The sequence below is a fragment of the Gymnogyps californianus genome, unplaced genomic scaffold, assembly GCF_018139145.2.
Source record: "Gymnogyps californianus isolate 813 unplaced genomic scaffold, ASM1813914v2 HiC_scaffold_139, whole genome shotgun sequence".
Taxonomy (NCBI): Eukaryota; Metazoa; Chordata; class Aves; order Accipitriformes; family Cathartidae; genus Gymnogyps; species Gymnogyps californianus.
In genome coordinates this window covers 29,422-42,893 of record NW_026114020.1, presented here as the reverse complement: position 1 = coordinate 42,893, position 13,472 = coordinate 29,422, and the positions used below count along the sequence as shown (strand labels likewise).

Genomic DNA, 13,472 nt, shown 5'->3' with positions numbered 1-13,472 from the left:
ACAGACTACACAAACAACACAGCAACACAGACACAGGCTGGAACTGCCCTGCCCGGCACACACTAGTCTTGTGCTGAAAAGTAACCCACCCAAAAGGGACTGTTCCTGGACAGCCCTCTCCCCTACGCTAACTTCAAAACCCCTCCCTGCAGTTCCCAACCTCGTCCCCTCCCCGCGGGGCCCGCTCCCCATCCCTGCTCCCTCAACTTAGCTTTCAGAGGGCCGGGGGTCTGAATCCGTCCTCGACAAAAACCACTTCAGAGAACCAACATATTCCTCCAGTTGCCAGGCTCCTCTTCGTCACCTGCAAAAAAACAAACACAAACCAGTGCCAGCAGTAAGCATCGTGTCGGTCGACACAGACCTCTTCCGCAACGCCCTCCTCCTCCTCAAAAGCAACGTGGCCTTCCGCTCACCTGCTCTGCAGGAATTCCGGCGTCGGACGCTGCGGCCGTCATCGCTCGTGCCACCTAAGATACCAAAAGACAGAAAGCTAGCGTTGCGCTCGTGAGAAGTCACCGGCCCCATGCTCCTCCTCGCCGCTACCCCAGCTCACCTCAAATGCTCATCCAATTCCAAAGGCTGTCCGCAGGGCGCCTGCAAGACCAAAGAGAAGTGAACTCCTGACATCTGCAATTTATGAGGGGCCTGCCACAAGCTGCAGAGGTTCTAGGGACAAGACAGCATTCTGCAGGCGATCGGGAACGGCAATGAGCCATCCCATACCCTGAAAGACACTACGCCTTATGTCCCTGCCGCTTTCTTAAAAAATACCAAAGCTTCATATACAGATGCAGACAAGATGCTCACCCTAACCCCTGCCAGATAATCTCACCATCAGCCCTGTTAAGAGAGGTGATAGCAGCAACTTACACAGTATACACCAAAACTGGTGAAGAAAACAAGGTTCCATCTTCAATAAAGCCAGGAATTCCAGGAAGATGCAATGCACCTAGAATAAAGAAAAAATGCATCCTATTAAACCACCTTGCCACCCCTGAACACTCAAACAAAATTACTGACCTGGAAAAAAAAAAAAAGAGCTGCATACAAGTGTACGTTCCATTATACATGCTGCTGAACCTTCACCGGTCCTGAAGTTCCTACCTCAAACAGACACCTCCGCTTCCCTAAATGTCAAAATGCATCTACCCAAACAGCTTAGGCAGCTCAAAAGCTGCAAAGCACTGAAGGAACAGCAGAGCAGCAGCACCAAAGAAGCCCAAGAGCAGAATGAGCTCCTACAGCAGGGCCTGTGGCTCATATACCCCGGGCCCGCCCACCACCCTTCCCACAATCCCCTGGGAAAGGGGCGGGGCCAACCACCAGAAGACATAAAGGCAGCCAGAGGAGCAGCAGGGAGTTTTCTCATCTGCCTTCAGTTTACGGCGTGCAAAGCACCGAACAGAGAAAGCGACCCTTACTGGAAATGACGATACCTGCTCTTTTACTGCAACTACATCTATGCTGCATCAACAACGTGACTGGGTAGGGAATTAGACTTAATTTAAAATTAATTTTCTTAATCTTTAGATGGAAAAAAATAGATGTCCTACTAAGCTCTGTAAGAAAGTACTTCGTTAAATGCAATAATGGTATTATTATCAAAAATCATGTGCTTTAGTTTCCTATTAAAAACCCAAAATGCTATGGGGTTAACACTTAACTTCTAGCAAGACCACGCATACTACCTAAATTCTACCAGAACTGCCTTCTGGATAGGACCGAATGACAAAGCAGAATTAGGTCACCTAAGACTCCCTTCTCAACAATATCTCCGGTTGCAAAGTAAATTATTTACTGTAAATCGCCAATGATTCAGAGTCACCTCAACGGTCTCTCTGAATGACTCCCTTAAGAGAACTAGGTGAGTCCCAAAGGACAGAAAACACCAAAAAACCATGGAAAAACAAGAAACATATCAGACACTGTATGAAGCAGCCTAATTAACACCTAAGTAGCTAGAACAAAAACAAATTGCAAAACACAACAAAAAACACCACGGGACATGTGTTGATAAAAATAGATGAAGGCGATGGTCTTCTCTGAAAACCTCAAGAGGAGATCTGAGCTGACAATAGACATCTTTGGGGTACCAGCTACCAAATAGAAACAGACTGTAAGGCAGAAAACAAAAAGACTGCTCCGGAGCACAAAGATGGCTCTGGAAAAGGTTCTGACAGAACAAGAGGCATCGTCACAGGGATTAGAGAGATCCCGAAGCGGCCAGAGAGACCAAAGAAGTCTCAGGGATGCAATGAGCTCAAAAGGGAATTGAACAAAGTACAGGTGTCCTCAGGGGACCGGGGACCGAATGGAGGCGCACCAAAGGGATGAGAGGACAGAAAGACCAACCGGGGCAATAGATGCGGACTCAGGAAGGGTTCTGAGGGGAAGAGAGGGGTGCAGAGTGCCCTCCTGAGCTAAAACGGGGCTCTAGGGCATAGGGGATCTCTCGCGAGAGCTCGGCAAAGGGAGCGGAGGAGTCCCGAGGGGGCCTGAGAGACCAAAGAAGCCTCAGAGCTAACTGTGAGGAGCTCTGAAGGGGATTTCAACAAAGTACAGATGTTGTCAGGGGGCGGGGGCTGAACGAAGGCATCCTAAATGGCAAAGAGTAAGATGAGAGCACAAAAAAAATAAAATCAAAAAGGAGCTAAAGCGCTGCTAGAGTGCTGTGGAGTACAAGAAAGGACTCAGATGACATTGTTATAGAGAGTAGAGGAATTAGGAGGGGGCAGGGTAAGAAAAGAAGGCTTGGAGACACAGCGAGGGCCTTGGAGTCTCAGGAGGGCGTCTAGGCAAACTACAGACCACTGGGTGAGAGAGGGACCAAATGGAGACACCCTCGATAGCAGAGAGAAAGACAAAGGAGCACTGCGTAGCAAAGAAAGAAGGGACGCTTTCATGGAACCAAGAGATAGAAAGGGAGATAAAGTGCTACAAGGTGCTGTGGAGATCGAGGAAGGTCTCGGGAGGCATTGTGACTGTGAGGAGAGGGGTGTTGAGGGGGGCCAATGGACAAAAGAAGGCTTAGGGACAACAAGGAGGAACTCGGGTGATCATCTGAGCAGAGTAGGCATGGTCTCTGGTGGCCGGGCACTGAACACGGGAATCCTAGACAGTGTAGAGGAACAAATGAGTGTTCTGTGGCTCAAAGATGGCCCCACCTACAGTGCCACAAGATGGGTGCGGAGCATGAGAAAGGTCTTGGGAGGCATCGTGACTGCGAGAAGAAATGTCCCGAGGGAGCCAGAAAAAGGATTGGAGACACAACGATTAAATCCGGAGGGAATCTGAACCGAATAAACATGTCATCAGAGGGCCAGGGAATGAATAGAGGCATGGCTAGAGGGAAGAGAGGACAGAATGACTGGGCTGGGTCACAGATATGGACTCAGGAAGTCCTCTGAGGGAACGAGGGGATGTGAGGTCTGCTGCAAAGCTAAAAGTGTGCTAAGGGCAACCTCGAAGGCATCGATAGGCATCGTGACACCATTAGAGGGGTCCTGGTTGGGCCAAAGACACCAAAGGCAGCTCAGGGACACAAGGAGGAAGTCTGGAGGGGATTTGAACAGAGTACAGATGTCGTCAGGAGGCCGGGGACCAAATGGAGGCACCCTAGATGGCAGAGCGCTCTGAGGCACAAACCAACCCGAGGACAGGTTTCTGAGGGAACGAGCGAGGATCAAAGTCCGCTACAGAGCTCAGACAGGGCTGTGGTACACAAAGAAGGCGTCTGTGGAGGCACGGTGACTGGGAGCAGAGGGGTCACAAAAGGCTCGGAGGGATAAGAGAGATGGAAAGGGAGGCAGTGTTACCAAAGTGCTGTGGAGCGCAAGGAAAGTCTCGGGAGGCATCCTAGCTGGCATAGAGAAGAAAAAGAATGCGCTTATTTGGGAACGGAGAGCTTGGGAGAGGTGCGATTGCGACAAAACGAATCCAAAGGGGCTTACAGAGCCGAAAGTGTGCTGCAGGGAACAGCTAAGACCTCGGGAGGCATCGTGACAGTAGCAGAGGGGTTCCGAGAGGGACAGACAGAAGAAGGCTCGAGGTCATGATGTGTCCTCAGGGACCAGGGACTGAACAGAGGTATCCTAGCTAGCATAGAGGACAACAAGAGCGTCCCGGAGATGAAAGGTGGCATCAGGAAAGGTTCTCAGGGAGGGAGAAGGGCGCAAAGTGCGCTACAGAGCCAAGAGAGGGCTGTGGGGCACGAGGATGGCCTCGGGAGGCACGATGACGGCAGCAGAGGGGTGCTGAGAGTGAAAGAGAGACAGAAGAAGGTTCTGGGACAGAATGCAAAACTCAAGAAGGTGTCCCCACAACGTACAGATGTCCTCAGGGGATGAGCGACTCAACGGAGACATCCCAGATGGCAGCGAACAAGGTAAGAGAGCTCTGGGGCACAGAGCAAGCCTGAGGAAGGGTTCTGGTTGAATAAGAGAGATACAAAGAGCGCTGCAGAGCTCCAAGGGTGCCATGGGGCACGAGGACAGTCTCGGGAGGCGTCGTGACGGGAACGAGAGGGCCCCAGGGGGGACAGAGACAACAAGTACTGCTAACACAATAAGGTACTCGGGAAGGGATCTGAACAGAGTACAGATGTCCTTAGGGGACCAGGGACCGAATGGAGGCATCCGACATGGCAGAGGGGAAGGCAAGAGTGCTCTGGGGCACAATGAAAGCCCGAGGAAGAGTTGTGTCTGAATAAGAAAGATACAAAGCCTGCTGCAGAACTAAAGGATGGCTGTGGAACGCAAGGACGCTCGCAGGAAGCATCGTGACGGAAATAGAGGGGTGCTGAGGTGGCCAGAGAGACAGATGGTGGCTCGAGGACACAAAGGTACTCCGGAGAGGATTTGAACAGAGCACAGATGTCATGAGGGAGTCGCTGACCGATTGGAGGCAAGCGAGATGGAGGAGAGGACAAAAAGACTGCTCTGAGGAAGAGGTTCTGACAGACCGAGAGGGGTACAAATTATGCTCCAGAGATAAAAGCGTGCCGAGGAGACCCTCTAAAGCCTCGGGATGAACCGAGAGAAAAGAAAAAGCGACTGGGTACGGGACAGACTGGAATGGATTAAAAAATAAAGACAGCAGACTGGGTAAAAATAGATGAGGAAAGAAAATGTAAAAGCGACAGGGTACAGGACAGACAGGAAAATTAAAAAACAGGCAGAGACATCTTGATAGAAGTGGACATAGAACAAAAATTTTAAAAGCGACAGGATACAGGAAACAGGAAAGCATTAATAAATAGGGACAGAAAACTAGATAAGAGTACACCTAGAAACAAAATTTCAAAATGAAAAGAATGATGAGAGTAAGCAAAATGGAAAATAGAGACAGTTAACGAGATAAAAGTAGACATAGAAAGAAAATTTAAAAAGCAATGTGGTTCATGACAGACAGGAAAGAATTAAAAAATAGAAACAGTAAGTGGATAAAAGTAGACATAGAAATAACATTTTAAGAGCAACAGGATTAAGGAAGTAAAGGAAAAAATTAAAAAACAGGGACAGCAAACTAAAATGGAGACACATGTCATGGTTTAACCCCAGCCAGTAACTAAGCACCACGCAGCCGCTCCCTCGCTCCCCCCGCTCCCAGTGGGATGGGGAGGAGAATCGGGGAAAAAAGGTAAAACTCGTGGGTTGAGATAAGGACAGTTTAATAACTAAAGTAAAATATAATACTAACAATAATAATAATTGTAATGAAAAGGAATATAACCAAAAAAAGGGAGAGAGGAAAAAAACAAACAAACAAAAAACCCAGTGAGGCACAATGCAATTGCTCACCACCTGCTGACCAATGCCTGAGCAGTGATCCGCCCCTCCCGGCCAACTCCCCTGCCATTTATATACTGGGCACAAGGTTCCATGGTATGGACCATCCCTTTGGCTAGCTCGGGTCAGCTGTCCTGGCCATGCTCCCTCCCAGCTCCTTGCACACCTGCTTGCTGGCAGAGCATGGGAAACTGAAAAGTCCTTGGCTGAAGATAAGCACTACTTAGCACCAACTAAGATGTTATCAACGTTATTCTCACACTAAATCCAAAACACAGCACTGTACCCGCTACTGAGAAGAAAGTGAACTCTATCCAAGCCGAAACCACAGCAATATGCACCCCTTATTCTACACCATTTACATCATGCCCAGATCCCACACTTTCCAATACATTTCCAGTTCATCACCCCCACTTTTCCTGTCTTTTAATATCTACCTACAGATATCATGCCCGCAGTCTCTGGGCCATCTCGATCAAATGTCTGTCGAGTTCATTCAGTCCATGACTTTGGGCTCCGTCTGTCTGGGCAGGAGGGATGGTGCAAAGTCCGCTCAGTCGGCAGGACTGGATTGGGCTTCGGTGTGGTGCGGCGGGCGGGTGACATTGGGCGCAGCAGGAGGATGGTGTGTGGTGTTGGATTGCTGCATGCTGCGGTCGGTCCTGGTTCCATCACTGCTGCACTTGGCTCAGTGTTACCAAAATTCATTCTTCGTTAATCAAAGTAATTCTTACTGTAATACCATTGATATAGCATACCACAAGTATGATAATGATGACATACAGTGGCAGGATTATACAGCAATCAACGTCATAGAATTTAACCCATTGGCTGTTCTCACCCCAAATCAAATCCCCTTGAGGCACACATCGGACTTCCCCATCCTTCCGCATCACCCACCAAGTGCGCCCAGGTCCTTGAGCAAAAGCAATCCCACGACTGGGTTTGCCTTTGCCTGAGGCAGGAGTAACCCAGACTGTCTTCCCTAGCGTATTCTTCCTGTGCACTACAGGAACTCTGTCCCCTTCTACAGCGCGTAAAAGTTCTGATTGGGCAGGCCCAGCCCCATTGGCAGATCCTCTAGTGTTGACTAACCGGGGGGCCTTTGCTAAACGTGTATCCCGATGTTTGAAGGTCCCACCACCCGTTGCTCTCAATGTAGTCTTTAACAACCCATTGCATCGCTCTGTTTTCCCGGAGGCTGGTGCCTGATAGGGGGTGTGATATACCCCCTCAGTGCCATGCGCATTGGCCCAGGTGTCTATGAGATTGTTCCGGAAATGAGTCCCGTTGTCTGACTCAATTCTTTGTGGGGTACCGTGTCGCCATAAGATTTGCTTCTCGAGGCCCAGGATAGCGTTCCGGGCGGTGGCATGGGGCACGGGATATGTTTCCAGCCAACCGGTGGTTGCTTCCACCATTGTAAGCACACGGCGCTTACCTTGACGGGTTTGTGGGAGTGTGATATAGTCAATCTGCCAGGCCTCTCCATATTTGTATTTCAGCCATCGTCCTCCATACCAAAGAGGCTTTAACCGCTTGGCTTGCTTAATTGCAGCGCATGTTTCACATTCATGGATGACCTGTGCGATAGTGTCCACGGTCAGGTCCACCCCTCGATCGCGAGCCCATCTATATGTTGCATCTCTTCCCTGATGGCCTGAGGTGTCATGGGCCCACCAAGCCATGAATAATTCACCCTTATGCTGCCAATCCAGATCCACCTGAGCTACTTCAATCCTAGCAGCCTTGTCTACCTGTTGATTGTTTTGATGTTCCTCAGTGGCCCGGCTCTTAGGTACATGAGCATCTACGTGACGTACTTTCACAACCAGATTCTCCAGCCGGGTAGCAATATCTTGCCACAATGCAGCAGCCCAGATGGGTTTACCTCTGCGTTGCCAATTACTCCGCTTCCATTGCTGCAACCACCCCCACAGAGCATTTGCCACCATCCATGAGTCAGTATAGAGATAAAGTATTGGCCATTTCTCTCGTTCAGCAATGTCTAAAGCCAGCTGGATGGCTTTCACCTCTGCAAACTGACTCGATTCACCTTCTCCTTCTGCAGTTTCTGCAACTTGTCGTATAGGACTCCATACAGCCGCCTTCCACCTCCGATGCTTTCCTACAATGCGACAGGACCCATCGGTGAACAGGGCACATTGCCTCTCATTTTCTGGCAGTTTATTATACAGTGGGGCCTCTTCAGCACGCGTTACCTCCTCCTCTGGTGATATTCCAAAATCTTTGCCTTCTGGCCAGTCTGTGATCACTTCCAGAATTCCTGGGCGACTGGGGTTTCCTACTCGACTTTGTTGTGTGATCAGTGCAATCCACTTACTCCACGTAGCATCAGTTGCATGATGTGTACAAGGGACCTTCCCTTTGAACATCCAGCCTAGCACTGGCAGTCGGGGTGCTAAGAGGAGCTGTGTTTCAGTACCAACCACTTCTGAAGCAGCTCGAACTCCTTCATATGCTGCTAATATCTCCTTTTCAGTTGGAGTAGAGCGGGCCTCAGATCCTCGATATCCCCGACTCCAAAACCCTAGAGGTCGACCTCGGGTCTCCCCAGGTGCTTTCTGCCAGAGACTCCAGGTAGGGCCATTCTCCCCGGCTGCGGTGTAGAGCACATTTTTAACATCTGGTCCTGCCCGGACCGGCCCAAGGGCTACTGCATGAACTGTCTCCCGTTTAATCTGTTCAAAGGCTTGTTGTTGCTCAGGGCCCCATTTAAAATCGTTCTTCTTCCGGGTCACTTGACAGAGAGGGCTTACAATCAGACTGTAAATTGGAACATGCGTTCTCCAAAAACCTACAACACCTAAGAAAGCTTGCGTTTCCTGTTTACTAGTTGGTGGAGACATAGCTGCTATTTTGTTGATCACATCCATTGGGATGTGACGACGTCCATCTTGCCATTTTGTTCCTAAAAATTGAATCTCCTGTGCAGGTCCCTTCACCTTACTCTGTTTTATGGCAAAACCGGCTTTCAGAAGAATTTGGATTATTTTCTCCCCTTTCTCAAAAACTTCTTCTGCTGTGTTGCCCCATACGATGATGTCATCAATGTATTGCAGGTGTTCTGGAGCTCCACCTTTTTCCAGTGCATTCTGGATCAGTCCATGGCAAATGGTGGGGCTGTGTTTCCACCCCTGGGGCAGCTGATTCCAGGTGTACTGGACGCCCCTCCAAGTGAAAGCACACTGTGGCCGGCACTCTGCTGCCAAAGGGATTGAGAAAAATGCATTAGCAATATCAATTGTGGCGTACCACTTGGCTGCTTTTGACTCCAGTTCATATTGAAGTGCTAGCATGTCTGGCACAGCAGCACTCAGCGGTGGTGTGACTTCATTCAGGCCACGATAGTCTACTGTTAGTCTCCACTCTCCATGAGACTTTCGCACTGGCCATATGGGGCCGTTAAAGGGTGAGCGAGTCCTGCTGATTACTCCTTGGCTCTCCAGTTGACGAATCAGCGTATGGATGGGAATCAGGGAGTCTCGGTTGGCGCGATATTGCCGCCGGTGCACCCTTGTGGTAGCAATTGGCACCTGTTGCTCTTCGACCCTCAGCAACCCCACAACCAAAGGGTCCTCTGAGAGTCCGGGCAAGGTGGACAACTGTTCAATTCCCTCTGTCTCCAAGGCAGCTATACCAAAGGCCCACCGGTACCCCTTTGGGTCCTTGAAATACCCCCTCCTGAGATAATCTATGCCAAGAATGCATGGAGCCTCCGGACCAGTCACAATGGGGTGTTTTTGCCACTCCTTCCCAGTTAGGCTTATTTCAGCCTCCAATACAGTTAACTGTTGAGATCCCCCTGTCACCCCAGAAATACAAATAGCTTCTACCCCTTTATAGCTTGATGGCATTAGAGTACACTGTGCACCGGTGTCTACTAGAGCTTTATACTCCTGTGGATCTGACGTGCCAGGCCATCGAATCCACACAGTCCAGTAAACCCGGTTGTCCCTCTCCTCCGCCTGGCTGGAGGCAGGGCCCCTCTAGTCCCGGTCATAGGATTCTCCACTCACTTGTAAAAACGGATTAGAATTCCTTTTCATAGAATCAGGAGTAAGATCAGCCCTTCCACTCTGTCGGCCACACCGCTCGCAGTGCTCACTGGAGGCTGAAGCAACCATTTTCCTGGAAGAACCCTCATTTGTAGTTGTTTTTCCTCGCAATTCCCGTACCCGTGCATCTAGGACTGAGGTAGGTTTTCCATCCCACTTTCTCATATCCTCTCCGTGGTCAAGCAGGTAAAACCACAGGGTACCCCGTGGTATATACCTTCTCTCTCTTCTCTCTTGCCCAGAAGAATACCTTCTCCTAATAGCTGAGGTATTGGTCCGTACAGGTGAGCGGCCAAACTTATCCTCAAATCGCTGGAACTCTTGGGACCATTTCTCGGCTAGCGTGTCTGGCAGTTTCTCCACAGCCGTGACGAGGGAGGAAGCGAGACTTTCTTCGTATTGCCGAAGTCGGCGAGCCAATTCATCTACTGTTGGTCCCTCCTCGTCTTTCCAGTCCACTACTGCCAATGCACTGGCATACGATGATGGTGCACTTCGTACAAACTTCCGCCACATGGGTCGTGCACATTGGACTTCATCTGGATCTGTGGGTAACTGCCCATCGTCTGGGTCATAATAAACCATCTCCCGCACGGCTAATTCCCTCAGGTACTGGATACCTTTCTCCATGGTGGTCCACTTGCCTGGGTGACATACAACATCTTCCTTGAAGGGATACCTTTCCCTCACGCCCGATAGAAGTCGCCTCCAGAGGCTGAGGGCTTGTGGCTTTTTCCCAATCGCCTTGTCAATGCCCCCTTCCCTAGAAAGGGATCCCAATTGCTTGGCTTCCTTACCCTCTAATTCCAAGCTACTTGCCCCATTATCCCAGCATCGGAGCAGCCAGGTGATAATGTGCTCGCCTGGATGACGGCTGAAGTCTTTTCGCATATCTCGCAGCTCACTGGGGATAGTGACCGGGTGATTATCTCCGGTTCTGCCTCTTCCTCCTGTTCTCGTGATGGCCCTGCTTCACCTTCATCCTTCGCTAAGCGAATTGATTTTTTTGTATATTTCCTCTTCTGTATAGGGGCGATTGATATTGGCACCGGTTGATTCTCTAGTTCAGCTGCATCATCCATCGCCAAGGTTTGAGTTGCCACAGTGCCTGTTGCTGGGGTTTGAATAGCCACAGTGCTTGTCATAGGGATTAGAGTAGCTGCAGTAGCTGTCGCCAGAGTTTGAGTAGCCACAGTGCCTGTTGCTGGGGTTTGAGTAGCCACAGTGCTTGTCATAGGGATTAGAGTAGCTGCAGTAGCTGTCGCCAGAGTTTGAGTAGCCACAGTGCCTGTTGCTGGGGTTTGAGTAACTGCAGTGCCTGTCGCCAGAGTTTGAGTGGCCGTAGTGCCTGTCGCCAGAGTTGGAGTAGCTGCAGTCGTGGGAGCTGATCTCTGGGTGGTATTTTTAAATAGTTGTTTAACCCTAGGCAAGATCTGAATCACATTCAGGAACAGGCTGATTCCTAGCAGTACGCCCATACGAAGTTCAACATCCCAAGGATATTCAAAATTTACAAACTCCTTCAATGCTATCGCAATTAACCTGGCAAAGAAAAGGAAGATGTGGGAAGATGTCTCCCCAATAGGTTGGCTCCCCGAGGAGAAAAGGTAGAAAGTGCAGTTATTAATATTCTCTAGGAGATAGCACCCGAAGTACGGAGATCTCTCCTCCACAGATGGGTTCCCAGAGGAGAAAAGGTAAAAGGTACAATTATTAATAGTCTCCCATAGGCAGCTCCCGAAGTACAGAGTGACAACAATGCCGAGTACAAACACCCGATTAGTTTCACGGCTTGCACTTCTATCATATCATAAACCAGTGTTACAAACAACAACAACGTGATAACTCTAGCCCGGTTCCCACAGATGATAAACAGCACAACAGGGAGCATATACTGCAAGTAGGGCATTACATAACGCAATTTCAAGAACCACAACACCAACTTTGAGAGCAAACGAACCCGCATTGTAACCGGTAACTATCAAACCAATACAATAAATACTTATAACAAGTTTGTTTTAACACACTCTGATCAGATCTGTCGTTATCTCAACCCTTCGTGCCCCACGTTGGGCGCCAAAAAGGCTGTCGTGGTTTAACCCCAGTCAGCAACTCAGCACCACGCAGCCGTTTCCCCCTACCCCTCCCAGTGGGGTGAGGAGGAGGAAAGCAAAAGAAAAAAAAAGTAAAACTCGTGGGTTGAGATAAGAACAGTTTAATAACTAAAGTAAAATATAATACTAACAATAGTAATAATGAAATATTATAATAGTAGTAATGAAAAGGAATGCAACAAAAAGAAGGGGGGGGGGAGGAAAAAAAACCAGTGATGCACAATGCAATTGCTCACCACCTGCTGACCGATGCTCAGTTAGTTCCCGAACTGCGATCCGCGCCTCCTGGCCAGCTCCCCCCTGCTTATATACTGGGCATGACGTTCCATGGCATGGAATACCCCTTTGGCTAGTTCGGGTCAGCTGTCCTGGCCATGCTCCCTCCCAGCTCCTTGCACACCTGCTTGCTGGCAGAGCATGGGAAACTGAAAAGTCCTTGGCTTAAGATAAGTGCTACTTAGCAACAACTAAAACATCAGGGTGTTATCAACATCATTCTCACACTAAATCCAGAACACAGCACTGTACCAGCTACTAAAAAGAAAGTTAACTGTGTCCCAGCCGAAACCAGGACACTCCAGTCCCCACGGACTTCACCTGACTGCCGTGACTCTTCAACTATCATGGAAAAAGACTTAGCAATGTCCCAGGGAGGGGGGGAACGGGGGAAGGGCCACCCACGCGGGACCCGCCCCAAGGGGGGGGACAGGCCACCCAAGCGGGACATGCCCCAAGGGGGGGAGGAGCCGCCCCAAGGGGGGCCGGGGGGGAGGGGCCACCCACGCGGGACCCGCCCCAAGGGGGGCCGGGGGGGAGGGGCCACCCACGCGGGACCCGCCCCAAGGGGGGGGGGGGGGGGCGGGGGGGGGGGAGGGGCCACCCACGCGGGACCCGCCCCAAGGGGGGAGGGGGGGAGGGGCCACCCACGCGGGACCCGCCCCAAGGGGGGGGGGGGGGGGGGGGGGGGGGGGGGGGGAGGGGCCACCCACGCGGGACCCGCCCCAAGGGGGGAGGGGGAGGGGCCACCCACGCGGGACCCGCCCCAAGGGGGGAGGGGGAGGGCCACCCACGCGGGACCCGCCCCAAGGGGGGAGGAGGGAAGGGCCACCCACGCGGGACCCGCCCCAAGGGGGGGGAGGGGGAAGGGGCCACCCACGCGGGACCCGCCCCAAGGGGGGGGAGGGGGAAGGGGCCACCCACGCGGGACCCGCCCCAAGGGGGGGGAGGGGGAAGGGGCCACCCACGCGGGACCCGCCCCAAGGGGGGAGGGGGAAGGGGCCACCCACGCGGGACCCGCCCCAAGGGGGGGGGGGGGGGGGGGGGGGGGGGGGGGGGGGGGGGGGGGGGGGGGGGGGGGGACCGCCCCGGGGGGGGGGAGGGGCCACCCACGCGGGACCCGCCCCAAGGGGGGGAGAGGCCACCCACGCAGGACCCGCCCCCGGAGGGGGAGGAGGGGAGGAGCCACCCACACCGGACCCGCCCCAAGGGGG

At 51.6% G+C, this 13,472-nt stretch overlaps 1 long non-coding RNA gene across 1 annotated transcript in view; it reads right to left on the bottom strand.

Annotated features, from left to right (window-relative positions):
- Positions 1 to 564: 564 nt before the first annotated feature.
- The window catches only part of LOC127028030 (uncharacterized), a 13,797-nt gene continuing 889 nt past the window's right edge, over positions 565 to 13,472 (bottom strand). Inside the window, exons 2-3 of the long non-coding RNA XR_007767922.1 lie at positions 874 to 952; positions 565 to 597 (exon numbers count right to left, since the gene is read on the bottom strand). This is a non-coding gene — a long non-coding RNA (uncharacterized LOC127028030). The remainder of the gene's footprint in view (positions 598 to 873; positions 953 to 13,472) is intronic.